This window comes from Lethenteron reissneri, chromosome 50, assembly GCF_015708825.2.
Source record: "Lethenteron reissneri isolate LAM-NWPU_2019-01 chromosome 50, ASM1570882v1, whole genome shotgun sequence".
Taxonomy (NCBI): Eukaryota; Metazoa; Chordata; class Hyperoartia; order Petromyzontiformes; family Petromyzontidae; genus Lethenteron; species Lethenteron reissneri.
In genome coordinates, this window is record NC_083828.1 from 6,403,650 (window position 1) to 6,424,172 (window position 20,523).

At 49.4% G+C, this 20,523-nt stretch overlaps 1 protein-coding gene across 4 annotated transcripts in view; it reads right to left on the reverse strand.

Moving 5' to 3' along the window:
• Window positions 1-20,523, reverse strand: part of LOC133355131 (repulsive guidance molecule A-like) — a 125,651-nt gene that overhangs the window by 39,928 nt on the left and 65,200 nt on the right. Inside the window, exon 1 of one of the 4 annotated variants that reach the window (XM_061572446.1) lies at window positions 20,307-20,325. The exons of 2 other annotated variants lie outside the window; for them this stretch is intronic. The gene's annotated coding sequence lies outside the window, so the exon portion shown is untranslated. Of the gene's footprint in view, window positions 1-1,635; window positions 1,830-20,306; window positions 20,326-20,523 lie in introns of those variants that run through there. One more of the 4 variants, XM_061572447.1, reaches the window with a different exon arrangement.

Genomic DNA, 20,523 nt, shown 5'->3' on the forward strand with positions numbered 1-20,523 from the left:
CCTTGTACAAAAGAAAACGAATTGGCCGTGTTCGGCCGCGGGGATTGCATACGCGGGACCGCGCGGATACGCGGCAGGAATCCGAGCGCCGGCGGGTCGTCCGAATCGGTCGGCGGGCAGCAGCGAGAAGCGGCGGCGGCGGCGGTTTTACAAGCCAAGTTGCGTTATTTCGGGCGAAAGTCTTGCACAGCAAGCTCGGAGACGTGGTAGGCGAGTTGGGTTTCGTGAAGCGTGTTTTAAATAACGACGGCGTCGGGCCGGCACTTGGATCGCACAAGGAGCTGTGTGTGTGTGCGGACGCGCAATTCAAATATGCCGATGACACGCTCGCGAAAAGAAAGGAGGGTCAAACGTGTGCGCGCAATCAGACTTAAAAGTAAACCTGTTTAAAAAAAAAATAACCCTGTAAAAATAAACTTCACAAGAAGGAGCGAGAGAGCCGTGGCAGAGACGTATTTACATTACGCGTATGCAAGTCCACGGTCGTGCAGAAAATCATCGACCCGGTGAAACATAAATCGGTTTTGGGATTTGACGCGAGCACATAAGGCGCTGAAGACACAAAGGGAGAACGTAGCACCTAGTTCGACTCCTGCTCCAGGTTTTCTGTTGCGATGGCTTTCCTCGTCATTTTACAGATTTGAATTCCCACTCCGAACTGCATTAGGTTGGCAACGTATTAGGGGCGCAACGCTGTGCGCGTGCGCCCGCAACTGTTAACTCGTGCTAACGACGTTATCAAGTGCGAGATTGAAGCCACGGCAAAACGGCTGGAAATGCATCGCCCTTGCCGGATTTTGCCGGACTGTCGGTGATGGGGAGGCATCGGCGGCGCCTTCGCCAAACGTCGGGCGAAAACAGAAACATTCGGTCAAGAAGCGCGCGCATCGAGGCCCGGCGGCATCTCTCAAAAGTGGACAAATGCGCCAGAGCGTCGCGCAAACGGGGCGGCTAGCATCCCAGCGACGACACAAACACATGGGGGGGGGAGGCGGTGGAGGGTTGGAGATCAAATTTCCGCACACACGCCACAAATACGGAATACAGCACCGCCAAGAGCACAGCGCGACGGGACGGTCGCCACTCTTCCACTTGGCGACGACGCCGTAAAGCGTAGGAGACAAACTGTTCGCGTGTATTCCCGCTTGTCTATATACGCACACACACAGACAGAGATCCCCCATATAGCGCACACAGGCTGTTGGGGAAAGTGCTGTTAGCGAGCGCCTACGAAGGCCGGCACGACACACGAGGCGACGGTGTGGTCAGCCCAGCAATATACCCGGCCACCTTTGTCTCCCCAGTGTTGATATTTTACAAGCTGCACTAAGTACTCATTTTCGGCAGTCAACTTAGCTTGAGGTCCAGGATCGTTACTGTTGTTGGCCACGGGTCGGGCATCGAACTCAGGTTTGCCGGGTTCATAGCAGAGTGCGCTAACCATCACTCTACCGCTCAACGCAAATACAATAGATTCCCCACACAGCCTACAATTGCTGTTGGTGAGCACCTATTAAGGCCGGCACGGCGCATGAGGTGGTGGCGCGGCCAGCACCACTCCACACAAAAACAAACAGACGTACAAGCCGACGGACCAGCAACAACCGAGTAAACCTCAGCAGCTAAATCACTCACCAGGACACGGTGGCGGCGGCGGCGGCTCCGAGAGCGGTTTCTCTGGGGGGTGCCGTCGGTTTGAGCGGAACGAAGCGGTGCGCGGGATCGGCGCTGCGTGGAGGCGTTTTAAGTCCGAGCGAGAGCGCCGCACACGGGAGCCGTGCGCACGACCGCTCGCGCTGCCGTTTCTTGGAGCGAGCCAGCAGCGTGTGAACAGCGTGAAGCCAGCCTATCCCCTTTCCCGCCCCCCCCCACCACCACAACCCACCCCCCACCAACCAATTCCACACCCATTGCCTGCCCCGCCAACCCCCCCCCCCCTCCACCAGTCCCCCTGCTATCCCATCCATCCAGTCCACCCATCCATCCGACCCACCCCCCCTCCATCGCTCAGCATCGCCACCACCACCACCACCCATCCCCCCTCCACTCCACCCACCACCTCTTCCCAACCACAGATCGCTAGACCCACCCACCCTCCTACTATCGCCGCCACCACCTCCAGTAGCCCGAGCCCTCCCAGCAATGCACTCCCCCTGGTGTGTGTGTGTGCATGCGCATTTGTGATGTATATGTGTGTGTGTGTGCATGCGCATTTGTGATGTGTGTGTGCGCACCACCCATGCGTGTGGGGCTGATCACAGTTAATGCGTTGTATTGTGCGTGTGCGCACGAGTGTGTGTGTGCGTGTGCGCACGAGTGTGTGTGTGTGTGTGCGTTGTTTGTTCTTTTTTGTGTGCGTGTCGTGCGTCTGTTGGTGACTGGTACCAGCGGTGTCAAGATCGGCCTCTGTGGAGGAGGCTCGTGAAGGACGCTACTGGGCAGTTGGAGGCAGTCTCCCTCCAACAAAAATATGGAGGGCAGAGGATCGACGCTCAACAATGAGCGGAGCGCCGGGCAGATAGAACGCGGCAAAGTTGGCACGGTAGGGGGCACAGCTGGTACATCTGCGAGTCATCTCGGTCAGTCAACCCATGGCTCCTGGCTCTGTCGCGCGACCTGTTAGCGAGCCAACGCTTCACTTGGCCTCAAAGTGCACCTAGCCTGGCACAATGTGCTGTGGTCATGTCACTGGTACTTAGTGGCGAATGGTGGCTGTTGTCCGTTTTTTGCACGTGTTGTATTTTTGAACGTCTGGTGCGAGATTATAAAAAGTTTTTAAAGCCAATATTACGATTCGAATTCGTGTTTGTGCCTCATTACGTAGCCGAACCACAAAATCTATAACTAAATCATACTTGTGCGAGTCTTGGTATGGGTCTTTGTGTGCGTGTTTTGTCATGTGCGTGTTGTTTCTGTGTAGTCTTTATGTAGGCGTGAGTGGTTTTTGTCCTAGTTTCTGTGTGTGCAACTGTGTGTTGTGTTTTCGTGCGAGTCATTGTGTCTGCATGCGTGTGTGTGTGTGTGTCTTTGTCTGTGGTGTGCAGTGTGTGTGTGTCCAGCAGTCTACATGGCTATAAGGAGGATCTTTGTTTTCTATGTGTGTGCGCCTGTGTGTGTGTGCGTGAGCGAGCGAGCGGGAGCGCATGTGGGGCGTTCACGCGTGCTTGACACACGGCAGGATTGATTGGCGTTAATCTTTTCACACCCGCGCTTTCTCCTGGCACAAGACAGCTCCAGTAGGGGGTGTGGGAGGGTGGGTGCGAGTCCACGCAAAAAATGATCTCTGCTCTCAAAAGTGCACCTAGCCTGGCACAAAAGGCTGTGGTTACGTCACCTTCGCTTAGCGGCACACGGACGCTTCTGTGTGTGGCATTCTAGAGCGGTGGGCACACAGTGGTTAGCGTGCTGCGAAACGAAACTGGCGAATTCCGTTCCCCAGCCTAAGCCAGCATTCTAGATTTGAAGCTTTCGTGACTGCAAGGATTCATATTCTTAGGTTTTTTCGGTAAAGTCACGTAGATAAAAAATAAAATTAATAAAAGTAAAATAAAAATAAAATAAAAATCACGACGTTTCGGAGGCAACACAAGCTTCCGTCTTCAGGTGGAACCGTCACAGCACGATAGCTTTATCAAGTGAGTTTTTTAAATTTATTTAACTTTTATTCATTTTAATTTTTTACCTAAGCCAGCATCACTGGCGATATCTCAGCTCGTCCTGGACCTACCCCTATGTGACCCGAGTGTGGCATTGACCACACTGGCCCTGCCCCCGCCACCCATTGCACAATGCCCGGCCCTTAACAAGTACTGGCTATCTTCTTGGTTCTTTCGGTAAAGTCACGTAGAATGGAAATAATAAAACAATAAAAATAAAACATAATAAAATAATTCTCACGACGTTTCGGCCACAACGCAAGCAGCCGTCCTTCAGACTCTGTCTTCTCGACAGACCTTATCTTCACCTGAGAACGGCTGCTAGCGTTGTGGCCGAAACGTCGTGAGAATTATTTTATTATGTTTTATTTTTATTATTATTATTTTATTATTTTCATTCTACGTGACTTTACCGAAAGAACCAAGAAGATGAATCCCTGCAGTCACGAAAGCTTTAAATCGAAAAGCACTGGCTAACTGCTCCAGCAGTCTACGCGTTGGGCTATGGTTCTCAAATGCTTCAGTTTCCAGGGCACCGAAGCCGTGAAAGCCCCCAGCGATCGTGGAGCGAAACGTCGGACATCGTGCGGAAACGACAACAGCACGCGGTACGACACAGCTATACAGCGCAACCGCAGGGGGGGGGGGCATCTTTCTTTGTCTCGTTCGAGTGAAACAGCTTTAAGGGGTGGCGAGGCAGGCGGGGACCAGGAGATTGGGATGAGAGATGAGGGTGGTGGCAAGAGGATAGGAGGACGTGGGAGGAGGGAGGTGGGGGTGGATATGGGGGAGCAGAGGGGGGAGAGAGAGAGAGGGCAGTGAGGGCAACCCAGGGGGGGGAGGGGAGGGGGGGGTCACAGCTGCATCGTTTAAAAGAGAGACACTGGGAAACCAGGAGGCACTTGTGTTTGCTCAGCGGCCTCCTCGGACCCAACAGCTATAATGTTACGGGGCCCTCCTTTGTCGGCACACAAACGTTTAGCTATTCTTTTCAGCTCTCTTCAAAGGATACAGTAATCGCAAACAAACTCCAGTGTCAACACCATCGGGTTCTTTTTGGTTAACACGAAGGGTTGCGTTGCCCCAACGATTATATTTCAAGGCACCTCGGCGGCCGTACCTTTTTTATTGGAAAAAAATCATTATTTAAAAACAAGATTCGCGGTTCGTTTTTAAGTTTTACAACGGAAAAATACTCGGTCACGATGATTTTGTTTTCACCCCCACAAACTGACGATCCTGGCAGATGAATGTGGGAGGTTAAAGTTGAATGAACATTAGGTTATTGTTGTTGTTTACTGATTTGTGTTAATCCACCGCTGGATGAAGGTCCCTTTCCACGCCGTACCAGTCATGGGAGCTAGTTTGACTATACTTCACCACGCTGGTCAGTGCTGGTTGGTAAAGAACGGGGTGGAGACGACCTCAAGACCGGTTCCGATATCACTCGCCACTCGTGTTAGCCGAACTCATGTTTCCGGATTCACGGCGCAGTGTGCTCACCGCTGCGCCACCACTCCTCTGTTTTAAATTAACAACGCACACACTCACCGCCTTGTTCATCGTGCGATTGTCATTCGCACGAATGCCAACGGCCCTTGCTGGATGCATATTTCGGGCCGAGCCAACCTAGGGGTGGAGGATCAGCCTTCCCCGGGTGTGTTAGAGGCTACAAAGGAATGTGGGTCAATAGGTCACGAGTGCAGTTGTGCCAGGCCACACAACAAAAACAGCTTCACTCTTGGCTTTTTCAACCGATGACCCACTAAGCTGGGCTTTATAGGAAAATTAGTCACCCAGTCATTGACATCTGGTTCCTGAGTAAAAATGGCCCAATCCGTCAAATGCCAATGCTTTATTATTCTGGGTGAACACAGCAGGAGTGAGAAGAACCCCCCCCCCCGCCTTTTCAAGGATGGCCCTGGGCTTCACGGTCGGAGTCTTTCTTTCCCCAACCATCATAGGCGATGATTAAAAGAAAAATGAGAACTTGGGGGATCAATGACGAAATGTACAATGGCTTATACCCTAACGAATGACAGTCAAAAAAAATGTATTCAGTGACGAGGAAAGCCAGCTGATGGCATACACTCAGCTCTGGCCGCTGAGATCCTGGGTTTAAATCCAGATTTCAGCAGCCGTGTAAATTCAACTGGATAGGGGCAAGTGCAGCGGAGTTAGCAAGAGTCTCTTGGCCTGACCACCAACAACGAAAACCCATCGTGCAACATTTGGTTTTCACTCTTTAAATGTGGCTACATTCCAGCTCTGGGGAATGAGACAAGGTCAGTGTTGACTGCCATATCGTGAAAATGTCTTGGTACAACAAAGACACGTGGGATGTCAATGTGCCCCTGAGTATTTGGGGAAGAAAGATTTATTGAAAGGATCTCAGGCGTAGTTCTGTGACATGTGCTTCTGCAGGCCATTCTCTTAACACACGAAGGTTAGCACTGCTCTCTTAAAGAGTTCCAAACAAGTATAACCCGTAAAAACAAAGTTTTTCACTATAAATCCTTTATATGCGTGGCGGCTAGAGTCCTCTCGTCCTCTGGCTTGAGATGGCTGCCACCTATGGGTCAGATGATTGCATTGCACCATTAAGCAATTGGTAATTAAATATAATATTTTTGTCCTAAAAAGTGTAACATTTTGGAAAAAAACATTTCACGAACATTAATTGTCACGCACAACGAGTCTGTGTGAAAATGTCAGCTCGATTGGATCACGGGAAGTGGGTTAAAAAACGACCGAATGATTTGCATGGTCGTAATCAAGCAAGCGAACTTAATATAAAGGATTTAAAAAAAAAATACAGCGCAATTGCAATAAACTTTGGAACTAAATAACGAATATTAAAATACAAAAAACCCAAACGGGGTGGGGGGCTGCAGCTGGAATTGAACCATCACTTTTGGTACAACCTGGCTCTGGTGGACACGCCGATGACCACCGCTAGGCTATTGATGAGACGGGTGAATAACACCCTACACAAAGGCCATCAAGGTGAACAATCGCACACGCAACACATTCATCCAATCTAACATCTACCCTCTTTTGCTTAAAAAATGTCCTTTAATGATTTATCTCTCTCGCTCTTTGGCAAGCGATGCGCTACGAGGCGCTGCTTGCTTTTGCTGTGGTGGGGTGGGGGTGTGACCTCATATCAATCTCCCCCCACCCACAACCCCAGCTTTCACTCCATCCCAACGCAGACCTCCCTCCACATCCCCCCCCACCTATCTCCTCCCCCTCACCTCCGAGCCGTTCTCTCTCCCCGACCGCCCCAGCATGGATCAGCACGTGTCCTGAGGCGCAGCAGAGAAATGAAATCGATTTTTTTTTTCGCCAGTGCAGCGATCGGTAGCGCGCTGTCGATCTGCTGTCCCCTCGCAGCACTGGCCCAGAGACGTTTGAGCCGGTCTCTAGCCCGCCCGCCCACCTGCCCCAACAACCACCCACCCAGGCTGCGAATGGAAATTGAACTAAAGTCGCCGGTTTCGCTCCCCAAAACCTCAAGCCAGACGCAAGCCACTGAAGCTAAATCTTATGATCTGCATCCAGTTGCTTTTATCCACTGCGCCACCGGCCCACTTTTGCGCGCGCGCACGCACATGAACACACATGCGCCCGGACCACCGGTGCCACCATGCAGTGCGCAATGCAAGCAGGCAAGTGACAGGTTTCGCATCTCCCGCTGCCTTTGTCGGGCTGACGATGAAAGGAGTTTGGATGAAGGGATGTTTTTTTTCCTTCCCCGCAGCCCCTTGGCAAATTAAGCTCGTGACTGTTTTGCTTTCAATCATACAGAATTGTCATTAGTACTTTCTTAACACCAGTGTTGATTATTCGATATTGTACACGCCGCGATTATTACTGTGCTTATGTGCACAGGAAAATTTTACGGAGTCTCAATCCACTTTTTCAGGAGGGTCCTGTCAAGTTTTTTGCAGGAGGAGGGGAGGGGTCAATGTTGCCACATGCGTAATCCTAATTGCAAAATTTAGCAACCAAGTTTGTGCTGCTGGACGAGAAAGGCCTCTCCGAGCCGTCGCCATCACTCACGATCCCGCGATGCAATCATCTATTCCAGCACCGGCACATTAGCCGATTAAAAAAAATATAAAAAGTCGCTCCATCTTTGCACAAAAAGCAACATCGTGGTGGAACGAGCAACTAAAACAAAAGGGACACGTAATTTTATGGCGTTCAACCAGTGTTTTCTTGGGATTTGTACGGTTATTCAAATCTATTATTCCAGTCAAATCAGCCAACGCGGAGCTGAAGGGATGCCAGCAGAAGCACAGCTTCTGTGTTGGATCGGCCATCCCCCGCAGATTCATTTATTAGGCTCTCGTTGGATCGGAAATAAAAACGCATTTTTTTTTGGTTCAGACTTAATGACACAGCTCCAAAGTGTTATTAATTACTGGACAAAAGTCTCCCCAACTCCCCCAAGCCCTATCAGCCAATGGGGAACGTTTGACCACGCTTCCCGACGCTGATCAGAGCCGCTGGTTGGTGAACGGGGCAGACCACGAAGACCAGTTTGGATTCATATTCTTAGGTTTTTTCGGTAAAGTCACGTAGGTAAAAAATTTAAATTAATAAAAGTAAAATAAAACACAATTTAAAAAATCACGACGTTTCAGAAGCAACACAAGCCTCCGTCTTCAGCTGTCGTGGCTGTGACGGTTCCACCTGAAGACGGAGGCTTGTGTTGCTAGCGAAACGTCGTGATTTTTTATTGTGTTTTATTTTACTTTTATTCATTTACATTTTTTACCTACGTGACTTGACCGAAAAAACCGAAGAATATGAATCCTTGCAGTCACGAAAGCTTCAAATCTAGAACCAGTTTGGATATCGCTCGCCACTGAGGTCAGCTGCAGCCAGCGGTCACACCTCACGGTCACCGGGTCCACTACACTACACGCGCGCTAATAACTTCTGCGGCCACTGCTACGTATTATGTAGAACTTCTTTCGCACTGGATGTAGCCGACTGTGCTCATCGGATGTGCGGGGGAAGGACAACAAACTAAATTGAAAAATCAGTTCTAAACTGGTCCACCATAGATAACTGTGGTCGACCGGTATTTTGTCCTTACTAGGACTCATCAGCACAGTATAGTCACCAATGCTCACCAATGCTCACTGGTGACTTTACCCCCACTTTCCAAAACGGTTAGTCGTGCAGCAGCAGCAGCATTACAACGAAGATCACACGAGCAAGCAGGACGACCGCCACTCGCCGAAAAGCACGGTCCAAAGCTCGCCGCCGTATTTTTGGCGGAACCCGTCGGATTTTTCACGGTCGACCGCCCAGCAGATGAACGCAACCTTGTACACACACATATATATATATATATAAACCGTCACGGAACTTTTCTCCTGGCCAGCGCACGCAGCTGGCTGCCCAGTACCGAAAGCAAAAAAAGAAAAATGGGAAAACGACGGCCCAGAAGTAACTTTCTCGCAGCCAATCGCATGTTTCAAAAGGGGATGTCAGTGTGTGTGCGAGCGTCCGCTGTTGTTTGCGCGAGAGGCGAGCGAGACAGATGGACAGAGAGAGACAGAAAATCTATTCCCCCTGACTTTACAATGGAAAGCAAAGAACAGAAATCTTTCTCACGGTCCGTAGAAAACCCAAACTTCTATGGCGGGTTGGAAAAAAAATGCACATTGACACTAAACCACAGAGAAGGCTTAAAGCTTAATACCTTCGCACAGCACAGGGGTGGGAACCTATGGCCCGCGACTTCATTTCACACATCCCGCGGACACACGGAGGGCCTACCACCACCTCGAGACAGCCTGCAAACAACGATACGTATACACCACTTCAAGCATCTTAGCCGCACTAATCAGCTATGAGAGGGGAGGTTAATTACCACAACGGACAGCAACGCTGTAGTTCACATTTTAGCTCGCTCGGTCACTTTTAGGTCACTGGCAATACGGGGAGCGGCAGTGCAGCGATTAGCGCACTGCGCTAACGAACCCGACCATCCTGAGTTCGATTCCCACCCAGGGTCACACAAGTGACGATTGTCTGAACCGGTCCTGGGCCTCCCCTAGGTCGAATCGGCCTCAAATGAGTACCCGGTGCTCTGTGCAAACATCGCCACCAGGGAGACAAATGTGGTCCGGAGTGGTGCTGTTCACCCACCCCTTGGTGTACTGCGCCGGACCTTCATTAGGTGCTCTCGAACAAAAGTTGCCACAGAAGTTTGTTAAGGCTAAACGGGGGATCTTTGTCTATTGTGTGGCCCCCTGACAAAAAAGGTATTGAAAGTTCTACTTGGCCCTCGGTAATGCTTGAACCTGGCTGTTAACAACAATAATACTTCTGACCGCGTTGGTCAAACTGGTTGGCGACAGCTAATAAATTATACGATTTTGTGTGTTCTGCTATTGAGTAGTATGTTATTTTTCCACAGTATTTGGACTATCTGTGAAAAAAGAGCTTCATAGGCTCATCAGATTCCTCCAGGCTACATAAAGATTACGATTCTGATTTGATCCACAGTCATCATAAGCAGGAATGCAATATCACTATAAATGTAGTGTTCAAGTCAACAAAAATAGGCCTTATTTCTCAATACCAGGCCTGTTTATTTTTTTTTTACCTGCGCCAATACAATTTAAGACGCAAACACACAGGCACATATAACGACGGCAAAGATTTTCGTGGTCGGGCCACACGGTTTCTTCGGTGCGATTTAGGCGTCATAGCGCGCATCGTTCGGCACGAGGTCCGACGTTTTGCTGCACGTGCCGCCGGGAGGATCGGCTCCCCCCCCCCCCATGGAAGTGCCGACACTTGTCGGAGCAAACACTCCACAGCCAGCAAAAGACGCCCCCCCCGCCCGCCCCCCCCCCCCCCCCCCTAGCTTCACGGCAACAAACATGCTCTCCGGTCTCGTAGCTTTAAAATAACTCTGCGACGGAGTCACCCGTCAAGCAATTAGAGGGCAAACAGCGAGGGCAGGCACATCAAACAGGACGTATAAAAATACACAACCATCCATCGCTGCAACAAGGGCGCGTGGAGGATACGGCTCCGAGTTGCCTATGAAAGAGGGGCCCGAAAAAAAAAAAATTCGCGCTCGCAGAGTAAAATCTCTAGAGGGACGGTGGCGGCGGGCGGCTTCGACTTTCATGCTCGCGGAACAGATGTGAGCGAGCGAGCGATCGGCCGGGCGGGCGGGGAGTCGGAGAGGAAAGACATCGTCGCAGAGATCCACAGCTGTCATCTATTGCGCAGTCAAAGAATGAGATGCGGAGCGAAGGGGGAGGCTAAGGGGGTTGGAAGGGGGGGTGGTGGGTGAACCGAGACGCACGCACGCGCACACACACGCCCAACAGACCTTCTATTGTCTATCACAGCCTTCGCAGGGTCCCCAAGAGGCCACAAGCACACACAGTGTGCCACGTTTCTGTGGAGTGAACGGCGGGTGGTGGGGGGCAGGAATGAGAAAATAAAAAAGACTGACAACTGCAAAGAAAGAAGATGAAGAATTTTTAAAGAATGCGCGCAAAATACCCGGCACCTGTGGGAGCTGATGAACTTTGGGGGGTTGGGGCTGGGTGATAACGATCTGGAGATTATTTTAAACGCTTATCGGGTTTTTTCTCTGGCAAGCAGGTGGATTGAAGATAAAAAAAAAAAATTCACGTGTATCTCTCTTGACGTTTTAAGGAAATAAACAAAAACTAAATTAACTTGTGAAAACGTACAGGGCGCGAAGATGAGCGGTTAGAGCAGCGAGTTATGAAATTAGATGGAAATCCACGTTGCGAGGTCTAGGATCAATTCAAGTATCAAAAGCCTTGAAAGTCACACATCCCGCGGCCCTGCGGGAACATACGCTAAATGTCAAAATATTTATTTATCCTGGGAGGAATCAGATGAGCTATGAGGCTCTGATTCACAGATGTCCGATCGGGGTGAGTCAGCAAGGTACAAATATACCAGATAAAAAAAGACCCCTACAGATGGCGGCAACGACGCAGAATAAATCAGGCATCGCTCGCCACTGATGTTAGCCACGGCGGGGGGAATCGCACTCAGGTCGGTCGGGTTTATCGTGCAGCGCGCTTAACCACGACATTGCAACTCGCTCACTCTCGTACAGACCCTGCCAACGTTCTCGAACGTCGTTGCAACATGTTACTGCGGGCTGCCCAGCTGCGTCGACTGCAAACAATTCCTTCGCGGTTCAATCCAGGTGGCGGCACAGCTTCTCCGGGTGACATCGCGGGCAGCGAGAGAGGCGAGACAAAAACACGTCGGTCGAGGGTTGAGCGGCGATTTAACGGCGCGCAACTCCCCGTGCCGAACGCCACGTGGCCCGCACGCGGAGGAGCTCACTTTAAAAGCAAGCGAGGTCGTCACCACAAAGGACGAGTGCACGTACACGCAGGCGCGCGTTCGTTATAAAAACGTAATAAAAAAACGCGACTTCACGCCACTCGAATGAAGGTCCGAGCGGTTACCCTAGGCACGTCATTGAAAAAAACGAACATGAAAAATCGCAGCGTGAAAGTGTTTGTGGTTTAAATTTCGATTTAAAGCTTTCGTGACTGCAGGGATTCATCTTCTTGGTTCTTTCGGTAAAGTCACGTAGAATGGAAATAATAAAATAATAAAAATAAAACAATAAAATAATTCTCACGACGTTTCGGCCACAACGAAAGAACCAAGAAGATGTTTGTGGTTTGTTATTTTTTTTACCAAATTTTGTTTAGGCCATCGTGCTGTCAGTGTCACTTTTATTTAAACAGATTTTTTTTTTATTTAACCAGGTGAAGTCCACATAGCGAAATAGCTCTTCTTCAAAGGTGACCTGGCCACAAATGATACCTCATCGCGATGACTTATTATAATAAAACGAGGGAATTTATAATAAATTATCAGTCAAATCATCTGAAAGCATGTTGTTTCTCAACGTGGAGGGGGGGAAAAAAACCACAGGAACCCAGGAGAAAAATATTGTGCACACGACCACCACGGGGAAATCGTGAACTCCAATTATACAGGCATCGTCAAGGTCAGGATCAAACCCACGACCTCCTACATGCTTTTATTTTTATTATTTTATTACTTCCCTTCTACGTGACTTTACCGAAAGAACCAAGAAGATCCTACATACTCGGCGAGGGAGATATCTCACCACCGCAACACCCAGCCGCCTTTGTCTCCCAAGAAGCGATGTTTTTGTACCGCACCAGGTACCTGATTTGAGGCCAAGTCGACCTAGGGGAGGCCCAGGACCAGTTCAGATAATCGTCGCACATCTGTCTGCCCAATACAGGACATGCTCAACACAGAAGGGCAAGTGAACAATGACTGTGAACAAAAGAGGGCCACGCATGTCTGGCAAGTTGTAAGATGCCTATCTACTAGTGAGCATCCCAATGTGAATGTAATTAATTGAATCAATCGCCACTGCTTAAACGGGTTGCGATGCTGGATTTTGACCTCGGGCTAAACCACCTTTGGCTAATCTGTCTTGTCAACTCCATTCATGGTGAGCGGAGTTGATGGTGAGCTGAGTTGATGCCTCGGCCCAGAAATCAATGAGGACACACAAAACACAGCACACCAAATTAGTTATTCAAACTTAATTTCCGCTACATTCCAGCTTTCCCGAGTTCATAATATTCGTTTGCCCGCCACATTAACGACGTTGTTCTCTGCGACAGAGCTCATGGCAAAAGTAATAAAGATTACAATTTATAAAGCAGCGTAGACAAACAAGGCCACTCGAAAGGAATCTCAGAAACAGCCTTAAACCGACGGATCCATCTTATTCTCATCGTGTGTGTGTGTGTGTGCGAATATCGATAAAACGCAAGAAATTTTTGTTAAACAACCCCGCATCGTCGGACGCCTCTCCCGAAAGCCAAACACGAGGCTCCGCGCAAGGACACGGGGGCCGCACGTGCAAAGCGGGAGAGGTCACACGAGCCCAGCGGAGGCATCTCTCACACAGGCGCCCCCCCCCCCCCACGCGGTGCCGCACATGGCGAGATCGCGTCATGCCCCCTTTAAAAAAAAATTCGCTTCCACACTCGACGCCCCCCACGACAATTCTGCGAGTAGACCGATGAGTGCTGGTGGGGTGGGGTGAGTGGGGGGGACATTTTCCGACAGATTGGCTGGCTGCTCACGGAGGCAAGAGGGGGGTGGTGGGATGACAAAATCGCTGCCATGCCAAATAAGGTGGGGCCCTGTCCTCCCTCCGCCACAGACTCAAAGCAGCCAGCCACCACCTCCACAACCTTCACACACACACACTCAGCCAGAAACCATGCCACAACCTAAACCCTCCATACCATCCACCAATACACCAATAGACCCAATGTGCCTACTCACGCACCCAATCCACCTACATGCCCCAAATTACCTACCTACTCACTCGCCCACTTCAACACGAAACCACCTACCCAAACCACCCACACAACCTACACCCACCCTCTCTCTCACCCACTAATAACACCCACCTGCTGAAACCACCCACTAATAAACCCACCTACCTACTCACCTATCTACTCACCTACCGATAACCTCAGCCATAACCTCACCCACAACCTCCAAATGCAATGTCCACCCATTCATGCCAAACCGTCACCCTCACAGCACTCTGGACTTAGAGCATTACACGACCCGTTCCCCACCCATCCACACAAATTCATCCAGCCACAGCCTCCACCCACATGCAACCCACCCACCAGCCCGCCCGCACACCAAACCCATCGCCCTCACAGCACCCCGACTACAACAGCCCATGACCCGCTCCCCACGCACCCGTCACTCGCATACGAAAGCTGTTCCACATGTCAGAGAGCCCACATGGAGTTCTTTTTTTTCACAGACACGGCAGTCGGTTTTGTGTTAAACAATCCATCTGTCCGTGCGTGCGCATTATTATGTACGAGCACAGGCAGGCGTGTGTGTTTTCTTTTTAATACAAATGGTTTATAAATAACTTATCCAAATTCGCTGTTTTGCTTTGATAGTTGTAAGGCAGCCTACCTCCCCAATGTAATTTGGATGAGCAACTTGCTTCGCAATGTGAGGTTAAAGCGAGAACAGAAAATACTTGCGAAATTTCATGGTTGAGGTCCCGGCCTAAACACCCCATTTGTCCCACACATGTTAGCCGGATTTTTTCCTTGTTTTACAAAACTATTCCTAACTCTTCAACTAATGCTATTTTTTTTTTTAGACGAACAGAAAGAGAGTTTAAAAATTCCTAACACAGCATACGATAAAAAAGGTAAAACATTCTCGGTGTCACAATCTTTTTGACCCGAGTCAAAGTTCAAAAGTCATACGTAGCTCATCATCATTACCACAGATGCCATAGGTCCCAATGGTGCCGTCCAGTCAGAATGAGCCGTAAATAAGTGATACAATGGAAATGACTGCTATGTGTGTTCGCACCGTACGTAGGCAACCATGCTAATCGGAGGTGCTCGGTAAGGACAACAAACTAAACACGAAAAGCAGTTCTAAAGAAATTAGTTTTCAATCTTGATTTAAAAGTGCATAGCTCCAGTAGCTTCCGAATATCGGAAGGAAGAGCGTTCCAGACGGCCGCAGAAGCGCATTTAAAAGCGCACGATGGCCAGCCAAAAGCCGCTGCGAGGATGACCGGAGTTCGCCTGACGGTTTATTCTCCGTGACTCAAGTAAGAGTAACGAATGACACAATGACTCGCACGCGGACAAATTGGATTGCTTATGCTGCACCATGCTGTTCCGGAAGGGCAGAGTGGTGCAAGACAGCTGAGGGAGGCACAGAAGGCCAAGCACACATGGACTGTGAGGTTATGTATTTTACGCAGCAGGAGCGAGAGGCGACTGCATGGAGATCCGTCTCGTTCAAGGGGCTGGGGCAACCTCCGGCTGTTCAAGGACTGCCTTGTGACGTTATTTATTAAGGACCACCATCTTTGAATTGTGGTTATTGAGGTTTTTTATTTCTTCCGAATTTTGGTTGCCGACCCCTGTTCCAGACGAACCCGGCATCCTGCGACTGCCGCACATCGCCCTCGCTTTGTCTCATTTCATAAACCCACCAACGGTGCGCGCGTGGCAAGGCAGTGTCGACCCGCACGATAACCACGAATTCGAAGAAAAAAAAAGGGCTCCTCTCTTGTCATTTTGGTTGCAGACCCCTGGGTGTAGTCGTATCTCCGAACACAGCGGGTCCCGGAAGGCATCAGTTCACTACCGCCTCCCCTCCACAGCCTCCCCCCAAAGCGATGTCATGAATTCCATTGTTGTTCCGGGTCACGATTTCATTAAACAGAGTTTATTATCACTCTTCTTACTGTTATTATATTATTATTATGCTCGTGTAAACCAGGAAAACCTGCCCTCAGTGAGTCTCATGAAGACTCTTTCTCAAGAGGTTTCCTGCGAAAGCATGTGCAATCGTGAGGTTTCCCTGCTGTGATTGCAGTTTCCTGCTGTGATTGTCTCACCTGAAGACGGCCGCTTGTGTTGCGATCGAAACGTCCTGATCTATTATTTTCTACCTACGTGACGACTTCTACGTTGTCACGTGCCGACCAGAGAAATAAGCAAGCACTTTAAACACGAAACACACAAATACACAGCGATAAATCTTCGTGTAAACATGACGAGGAGGTTTCGATTTAAAGCTTTCGTGACTGCAGGGATTCATCTTCTTGGTTCTTTACCGAAAGAACCAAGAAGATGACGAGGAGGGTTTTGGGGGAACATTTTTTCTTCAACGACAGCGCGAAAGAATGCGAGCTTCTGTCACGGATGGAAGGGGGGGGGACGAGGCGATAAAAAAAAAATCGCTCACAATCCAGCAAGACAGGGAGCGCGTAACCGCGCGTTAAATCAGAATTAGAACATTTATAGATACTGGAGGAATCCGATGAGCTATAACGCTCTCTTTCACAAATGTCCAATAGGAGCGAGTAAAAGCGTTACAACAACAAACAACACAAAAAACACGATAGTCGTGCAAAGTACAAGAAAGATAAACAAATCACCCAAAAGCATCCAAATACAACTACACCAACCCCATCCTACCTGGAAAACCTCACTGAAGTGTTAACTTACTTTTCAAAAGCGACCTGGCTACCCACAAATGACAGCTCAACAAAGTGGACCCATCATTTGGACACTGATAGCACCAAAATAATCTCAAGGCATGCTTCCAAATGTAGAGGGGGAAAAACCGGAGGAGCCTCCACCGCCCGCTGTGCCTTCCTCGCTAAAGCGCACACACCGGTCTCCGACGATGCACACACACGTGCGCGGCGCCCTTCTCAAAGCAAAGACGGCACACACGTTGCACCACGCAGAGCGAGCGCCACACACAACAAAATCGTTAAAATGACAACCCTTCACCTTTAAAAGCTGGCATTTTTTTTACGCCTGCACTAATCATCTCGTAATACCACCGCCCCCTGCAAATAATGTTTCAGTTTTCGTTTAAAAAAAAAAAAACAGGGCAGAACAGTTTGACTGCGGTTTGCAATTTACCACACTTTAGCCAAACATATGGATTACAGGCCGACGGACTAAACAAAATATGTACTTTGTGCTTTATTAAAGCAATAACCTGTCAATCAGCTGACATACACCGCTGCTCTGCTTTGCCTTGGGCAAACAGCTTATGGAGTACAAGCATCTGTCTGCACTGATAAATCCATATCTATTTTTTTTTCATAGCAGTGGCCAGGAAACCGGAGCTAAAACATAGATCAACGGTGGCTCGGCAGTAAATTTAACCCCTTCCGTGCCCGGCTCTCCCTCCACCCCCCCCTCCCCATCACTGCCCGACTACCAAAGACAATTCTCCCACGGGAGACCCGAGGCCGGAGAACAGCATCAAATTTTCACACCACGAGGACGTCGTTTAGTGAGGAATGCGTGTCCTTCACGCTGCAGGTGCGAGACTGAAGCCGTCCCCCCGTCATTGATCGTCGCTGAGTGAACGATGTTTCGAGCAAAGCGCTGGCTGGCTGGCGTCAAAAACTCTTATTTCGACTACGGTGAAAGTCCGTCACACCTAATAAACTAATAGTTGTTTTTATCAATGGGAGCCCCTTTTTGCCAGTATAAAAAAAATTATGGAAAAATAAGAATAGGTTTTACACTTTATGGCAATAAAACAGGTGTTAAGACGTTCAAACACCAAACAGACGCCTTTTTTCCAATAGTTGTTTTGTTTCTTTTAAAAATGCAGATTTTACATGTCAGCGATTGGAAACATTGTTGGTGATCCTGACTGTTTATAAAAGTAAAGTGGGCTTGGGGCTGGACACGTCGACGGAAAGAAGGATGGCCAACAGCCAAATGGAGGGAATTCTCCCAACTGCAGAGTTGGAACGATGAAAATCGGCTCGTGTGCGGGAGCTAGATGGTTTGTGGCGTCTTTGTTGCGATAGTCAGAAATGGCAATGGCTTAAGAGGGAGACCTTCATCCAGCAGTGGAGAGATAATGGCTGATCTGGAAGGATTATTCGATTGCATTTCAATGTTTATCAGTGTTCGTGCTGGAGCGGACGTATCGCGGCAGGCTCGTTTTTGCGACGCCGGACAAAAAGCAACCACAATCGCATCTCATTTTCATTCATCGTAATAATGCATTAATCCTCGCGTGCGATTTGGCGCAAGCATCACGAGCCTTGATAATCGCTCTTAAAATCTACGACTCGGGACGCAGCGTTACCACGACCTTACTTCCCCACCAACAAACATTTTCATTTTTTATTAAGAAAAAAAACTAAGTGCAATCTGCTCTTCGGGGCAGGGCTATAAGTTGGGGGCAAAGCATGAAAAGGGGGAAACCTCGGAGGGTCCAGGAAAATCTGGGAGCCTCGGCCGTAGCTGGAGGGTGCTCGCAGGGCCAGCAGCCACGCGCACGAGGCACGGAACGAGCAAGCGTCCACAGGACACCGTTAAAAAGGTGCCTCCCCACCCCCCCCCCCCCGACTCGTTCGAGGTCGGGTCGGGAGGTGGAAGGGGCTGGGAAGGTGGACGGGACGTGGTGCGGGAGAAAAAAAAAAGAGAGAAATATAAATCGGATGCGCCGCGGCGCGCGGTGTGTTTACCGCGCCGGGCGGCCATATCGATTTCTGGAGCTGGACCGGCGCTGGGCCACGCAATCGATAGCGCCAACACCGACGGAATCCTTCATAAATAGAGCGGAGGAGGCAATCCGGTCCGGGTTCACAGCCCGGGGTTTAGCCATCGCGAGCGCGCGCGTGCGACTGCCCTTTCGTCCCAAAAGATGCATGTACGTTGAACTTCTGTCCGCACCATTCGTAGCCAAACCGTGCAAAAAAGTCGGAGGTGCGGCTGCAAACGCGTGTGTCCCAGAAGGGACGATAGCATTACTAACAATGACAAAACTAAAATTGCAAACGATAAATTGAAGAAAACGTGCGAACAACACATCACATACAACAGCAAGGGAATTGTTGAAAATTCAACTGTGATCCACGAGATAAGTATCGTTCTCCAGAATTGTATCCACTGATGGATGAGGGTCCCCCCCCACCCTCATGCCATGTAGGTCATCAGGGTTATTCGACTATACTTCACCATGCCGGTCGGTAGTACAGGTCGGCGAAGGTGGCATTGGTGTGGGGGCACAGATGTAAGGAGCACAACAATAGATTTTTACAACAAGACGAGCAACAAAGAAACCGATTATTCTGGGGTTTAGAAAAGAATAATGTGCGTGCGTGTGGCATGAGCAGGACAACGGGGCTAGGTTTTCATTTACTCTTAGCAAACCTACAGCATTTGCGAAATTCGGGTCAGGAAAACGTTTTTAAAGAATCCAGGAAGCATCAACGGGCTGGGCCATCCAGGCGGAGCGAAGATCAGCCAGCCACAGGACAGGGCCACGGGGCAAGAAAGCTGATGAAATGTACCTTTGGAAAATGTATTATTTATGGCAGGGTCACCCACAACCCAACCCCCACACCCCCCGTTTTGGATCCAGTTAACAGCCGTTTCCGTGGATACCATTAATCCAATCTCGTACAAATCCAAAGCGGCAACCCTCTCTTTCGCAAACACAACCGGACGGCGACGGTCGCCAGGATTTACGCAAAATGGGGAGCACACTTTCATTCCGTTATAAAATTGTGAACGTGCACAGATGCACGACGCGGGTGCGGCTATGGTGTAAGGCGTATAAACCATGGCGAGCGTTTCTTGAGCTGTGTTTTGTCAAATTGCATTCGCGAAGATTCACGATGATGCTTTAACTCTGGTTGTCCCAACCACACCAAGGCTGTAAAACACCACTACACGTAAAAAAAATAACAGAAAACGTATTTCATTCACTAGCTGACAACCATTGTTTAAATTTATATTCTGCTTCTGAGAGCAAAAGTTCCATTATTGCACATGGGTCAGCTGCCCAGATTTTCTGGCTCCGTGCGCTATTATTCTGTGCATCTTCTCTTGTCAAATCCACTATCCTTACATACAGGATCCGTAGACATGCATTGGAGAACCATAGACTTGCAATAGAGTCTAATGCCGTTACATGGACTTGCATGAGAGAGACAGCCAGACTTGGAGATACCCAGAGACTTGTATCTTTTTATAAGTCCCCATTTCTGCATGGGGTCACCTGCTCGGATAATCTTTCTCCACGAGCTGCTTCTTCATCTCTGCCCCTCGTCTCTCGTCACACATTCACCAGTCCTCAAATCTTGTTCCACCACATCTCCTCCCATCTCACCAATCGGTCCCCCTCTACTCCAAGTGCCCCCTGCAACCGATAGCATCTTCATTATGAAATGTGCAAAACGTACGTCAACTTTAAAAGTCAGACCCTTTTGCCGGAT